Raw genomic sequence first — 6,052 nt, 5'->3', positions numbered from 1 at the left:
AGCTTTCGAGGAGCAATAGATTAACAAAGATCTTAATGGGTTTAATTGAACGTAATTACCACGAGAGTAGAGATTAATTTTAATTAAACACGTCCTCGTAGCCTGAGAAGGTGCAAGGATTAAATTAGGTTAAGACTACCTTCAAGATGGAATAGAATTAATTAATGAAAATAATAATTCAATATTGTTGGAACTCTTTGTGCGAACCCTAGATTCCCGGAAATCTCCTTATCTTATCTTAAAGTTTTATCTTATTCATTAATTGCATTACTATCTCTTTTACCATCAAATCTGATCTTATCATCTCAAAACAAAAATTCAATCTGTTTTAAAATTCAAATTAAAATACTAGTAATTCTAGGTCAAACACGTAGTCCCTGTGATTCGATATTTATTACTTGACGACAACCGTACACTTGCGGTTTTCCATACATCAAGTTTTTGGCGCCGTTGCCGGGGACTACGTCTCTTGATTTAAATTACAATTATTTTAATTCGAATTTTTAAATAAAAAAAAAATTTAAATAAATAAATAATTTTTTTTTTTAGTGTTTACTTCTCCAATTCAGATTTCACGGGTCACTTTCTTTTTTTTTTTTTGCAGTGCCTCAGGGTTAATGCAAAAGAGATCTCTACGTCTTGGGAAACCAACACCACTTGATCCTGAGATTGAAAGAACTCTCCTGAGAAGGAAAAGAAACCTTTCTAGAGAATTTGACATGGCTGCACAACGAGATAATTTACCGCTTCGGGATTACTCTGCACCCGTAGCTCGTGGGATACCTGGAGGGGAGATGCAAACTGGAGCTACTGTACCAGCTTCTCTGGTGAATATGCTCAAACAGAACACCTTTGGAGGACTACCATCAGAAGATCCTAATGACCACTTAGAGGGGTTCTTGGAAATCTGTGAGACCCAGCAATTTGATGATGAAGTTTCTGATGGAATGCGACTCCGCTTATTCTCACTCACCTTGAGAGATAAGGCAAAGGTGTGGCTAAGAACAGTGCCTAGAGAAAAGATAGCAACTTGGGAATTATGTGAAAGAGCTTTTCTAGAGAAATTCTTTCCTCCTTCTAAAACTAAAGAATTGAGGAAGAAAATCACTAATTTCCAACAAGGCACTGGAGAGACTATTTATGAAGCATGGGAGCGGTTCAAAGGATATCTTCAAGCATGCCCACAACATGGCTTCAACCGTTGGCTTACCATCCAATTTTTCTTTGAAGGATTGGACCAACAAAGCACCATGATATTAGACTCAGCAGCTGGAGGATCTTTCATGGGGAAACCTATTAATGACTGCATGATTATTTTGGAAAATGTAGCCTCAAATCACAGCCAATACAGTGAAAGAGAAGTCACAACAAGGAAAGGAACTCCGGGGCGATATGAAGTGAACAATATTGAGTTACTCTTAGCAAAATTTGATACTCTTAATCAAAGATTAGACAAGATGGAAAAAGCTAAGGTTAATTCAGTGGCTACAAATCAAGTATGTGACCTTTGTAGGGAACAAGGGCACACTGCAGTAGATTGTACCTCAATTTTTACTGGAGAAAAAGAAGATACTACTGAACAGGTGGCAGCTTCTCATAATTTCTATGACACTCCTCGAAGAGAGAAGAGTAATCCATATTCCAACACATACAACCCTGGTTGGAAGAATCATCCTCACTTTTCTTGGAAGAATAACCCAGTTCAAGGAACTAGCAATCAGCAACCTAATTTCCGTCCGTCCAATCACTTCATTAATGGGGAAGGAAATCCAGTACAGACACCCTCAATTCAACAAAGTGTTTCAAGATTAGAAAACCTTATGGAGAATTTTGTCACTAATCAAAAACAGACCAATGATTCAATGGCAAATTCTATTCAAAACCTTGCTGTCAAGGTTGAGAATATTACTCTCCACAACAAGATGCTGGAAAATCAAATTGCACAGTTGATGCCTAGTTCAAACAATTCTCCAGGTAAGTTCCCAGGTAAAACAGTTGCAAACCCAGCTGAAAATGTTAATGCTGTTACTTTAAGGAGTGGGAAGAAATTAGACAGACCTGTGTCTAATCAAAATGATAATATTGAGATTGATGAAGACGCTTCTCCTATGGTTGAAAAACCTGAAAAAGAGAGATTAGAAAAAGAAAAAGTATCTTCATCAAAGCCTCAAACTGTTTATCACCCTCCAATTCCTTTTCCTCAAAGGTTAGCAAGGACTAAACTTGATAGACAATTTGAAAAATTTTTAAATATGATCAAACAAGTGTATGTAAACATTCCATTTGTAGAAGCTCTACAACAGATCCCTACATATGCTAAATTTCTTAAGGATCTTTTAGCTAACCGAAGGAAATTGGATGATAGAGAGACTGTTACATTGATCCATCATAATTTGCCCAAAAAACTTAAGGATCCTGGTAGTTTCTCTATACCTTGTCTCATTGGAAATCTAAGGTTTGAAAAAGCCTTATGTGACCTTGGGGCAAGTATCAGTTTAATGCCTTTATCAATTTGCAAGAAATTAGATATGGGAGAATTAAAGCCTACAGCAATGTCAATCCAGTTAGCAGATAGATCTATAAAATATCCCATAGGAATTTTAGAAGATGTTCCAGTTAAGATAGGTAAATTTTTAATTCCGGGAGATTTTGTTGTTTTAGAAATGGAAGAGGACAAACAAATACCAATCATACTAGGTAGACCATTTTTGGCTACAGCAGGCGTGATAGTAGATGTCAAACATGGAAAATTGTCCTTATCCATTAATGATGAAACAATGGAATTTAATATTGCTAAATCTGTTAGACAACCTTCTCTTGAAAATATTTGCTGCAGGGTTGATATATTGCCTAAAGACATGGAGGAAGAAGTCATGAGATCTATTTTGAGGGATCCCTTGGAGAATTTTCTAGTTGGAGGAAAGCACATAGATCTTGAGGGGATTCAACCTAATTATGCTTGCTTGATCGATTCAAGTCCCCCGTGTAAAGAAAAAGATCCTCTAGTAGAAAGTCTTCTTGAGTCTTCAACAGATTGGCAAGAAGAAAACTCTCCAAAGTTAGAACTTAAACCACTTCCTTCATCTTTAAGGTATGAGTTTTTGGGGGCTAATTCCACTTATCCAGTCATAGTAAATTCAGCTTTAAATGAAAAAGAAACTGAAAAACTTCTCAATGAGTTGAGAAAATTTAGAAAAGTTATTGGATATACTATGGCTGATATAAAGGGAATTAGTTCTTCATTTTGTATGCATTGCATCTTCTTGGAGGAAGGATCCAAACCTTCTGTTGAAGCTCAAAGAAGACTAAATCCCAAGATGAAAGAAGAGGTAAAGAAAGAAATTTTGAAATTATTGGATGCTAAGGTAATTTATGCTATATCTGATAGTCCTTGGGTAAGTCCAGTTCATGTGGTTCCTAAGAAAGGTGGGATGACAGTAGTTAAAAATGATAATAATGAATTAATTCCCACAAGAACTGTGACTGGGTGGCGTATGTGTGTTGATTATAGAAAATTAAATAATGCCACTAGAAAGGATCACTTTCCCTTACCTTTTATTGATCAAATGCTTGAAAGGTTAGCAATGCATTCATACTTTTGTTATTTGGACGGATACTCCGGTTTTCATCAAATCCCTATTCATCCATTAGACCAAGAGAAAACTACTTTTACATGTCCCTATGGTACTTTTGCTTATAGGAGAATGCCTTTTGGCCTATGTAATGCACCTGCTACCTTTCAAAGATGTATGACTGCAATCTTTAGTGATTTATTAGAAAAAGAGATGGAAGTTTTCATGGATGACTTTTCAGTTTATGGTATTTCCTTTGATGACTGTCTATTAAATCTAACTAAAGTATTGCAGCGTTGCTCTGAAGTGAATTTAGTCTTAAATTGGGAAAAATGTCATTTTATGGTACAAGAAGGAATTGTCTTAGGACACCTAATATCTGGGAGAGGAATTGAGGTAGATAGAGCAAAAATAGAAGTAATTGATAAATTGCCTCTTCCAATTGATGTTAAAGGTGTTAGAAGTTTCTTAGGGCATGCCGGTTTCTACCGAAGGTTTATTAAAGATTTTTCAAAAATCTCTAAACCATTATCTAATCTACTTGTGAAAGAGGTACCTTTTAACTTTGATGTTTCTTGTAAGAATGCATTCTACAGGTTGAAAGAAGCTCTCACTACAGCTCCTATTCTGCAAACTCCTGACTGGAGCCTTCCTTTTGAAATCATGTGTGATGCAAGTGACTATGCTATAGGAGCTGTATTGGGACAAAGAAAGGACAAGAAGGTTCATGCTATATACTATGCCAGCAAGACTCTTGATGAAGCCCAAGCCAATTATGCAACAACAGAAAAAGAATTGTTAGCAGTCGTCTATGCTTTTGAAAAGTTCAGATCTTATCTTGTGGGGTCTAAGGTTATTGTTTACACAGATCACTCTGCCCTAAAGTATCTTTTTAATAAAAAGGATGCTAAACCTAGGCTCCTCAGATGGATTATCCTTTTACAAGAATTTGATTTAGAGATTGTGGACAGAAAGGGAGTAGAAAATGTAGTAGCTGATCATCTCTCTCGACTTCCACAAGACCAAGCAACAAAGGAGGAACTCCCTATTAATGACAGCTTCCCAGACGAAAAGCTTTTAGCAGTTGTTGTGAAAAACAGTCCCTGGTATGCAGATTATGCGAATTACTTAGCATGTGGAGTCCTTCCTGAAGACTTTAATTATCAACAAAAGAAGAAATTCTTTAGTGACCTTAACAGCTTTATTTGGGATGAACCTTACCTATATAAGAGGTGTAGAGATGGTATCTACAGAAGGAATATCTCAGAAGAAGCAGCTCCTCACATCATTCACTCATGTCATTCTTCCGCATATGGAGGGCATGCTAGTACGTCAAAAACTGCAGCTAAAATTCTACAATCTGGTTTTTACTGGCCAAACTTATTTAAGGATACCTGGAAGATGGTAAATTCTTGTGACCAATGCCAAAGATCAGGGAATATATCCAGGAAACATGAAATGCCATTAAATGGGATTTTAGAAGTAGAAATTTTTGATGTATGGGGAGTAGATTACATGGGACCATTCCCAAGTTCTAAAGGTTACAAGTTCATATTAGTTGCAGTTGATTATGTGTCCAAGTGGGTAGAAGCGATTCCCGCTCAAACGAGTGATTCAAATACTGTCATTAAACTCTTCAAAAGAATTATATTTCCAAGATTTGGGGTCCCAAGAGCTGTGATCAGTGATGGAGGCTCACATTTTATTGAAAGAAAGTTTGAATCTCTCTTAAAAAAGTATGGAGTCACTCACAAGGTTGGTACACCTTATCACCCTCAAACAAGTGGACAGGTAGAAATATCCAACAGAGAAATCAAAAAGATCCTTGAGAAGACTGTATCTACAACAAGAAAGGACTGGTCTTTAAGATTAGATGAAGCTCTTTGGGCCTACAGGACTGCTTACAAAACACCTATTGGCATGTCTCCATTTAGGCTGATTTATGGCAAATCTTGCCATCTTCCTGTAGAGCTAGAACACAAGGCTTTGTGGGCAATAAAATACTTCAACTATGACCTAAAGGATGCTGGAGAAAAAAGGAAATTGGAACTCAATGAGCTTGATGAAATCAGATTAGACTCATATGAAAATGCTAAGATTTACAAAGAAAGAACAAAGAGGTGGCATGACAAGCATATACATAGAAGAGAATTCAAGCAAGGGGACTCGGTGCTATTATTTAATTCCAGACTCAGATTGTTTCCTGGAAAATTGAAGTCAAGATGGTCAGGGCCTTTTACAGTTCAAAAAGTATATCCCTATGGAGCTGTAGAAATCAGAAACGATAAAGGCGACATATTCAAGGTCAATGCACAGAGATTGAAGTTATATTTCCATGGGGAACACTTAGAAAAATTATACTCTATGGTTCTTCAGGAACCTACTCAAGTTTCTTAAAAAAAAAAAAATAATAATAATAATAATAATAATAATAATAATAAAATAAAATTTCAGAGTTCCAGAGAGAATCACGACCGTGA

At 36.3% G+C, this 6,052-nt stretch overlaps 1 non-coding gene across 1 annotated transcript; it reads right to left on the bottom strand.

Annotated features, from left to right (window-relative positions):
• Positions 1-1,088: 1,088 nt before the first annotated feature.
• Positions 1,089-1,195, bottom strand: LOC145952965 (small nucleolar RNA R71). The gene has a single exon (XR_014430469.1). It is a non-coding gene; the product is annotated as a small nucleolar RNA R71 (small nucleolar RNA).
• Between the last annotated feature and the right edge of the window lie 4,857 nt (positions 1,196-6,052).

This window comes from Cajanus cajan, chromosome 10, assembly GCF_000230855.2.
Source record: "Cajanus cajan strain Asha chromosome 10, NIPB_CcT2T_4, whole genome shotgun sequence".
Lineage (NCBI taxonomy): Eukaryota > Viridiplantae > Streptophyta > Magnoliopsida > Fabales > Fabaceae > Cajanus > Cajanus cajan.
This window is presented reverse-complemented; position numbering and strand designations above follow the sequence as displayed.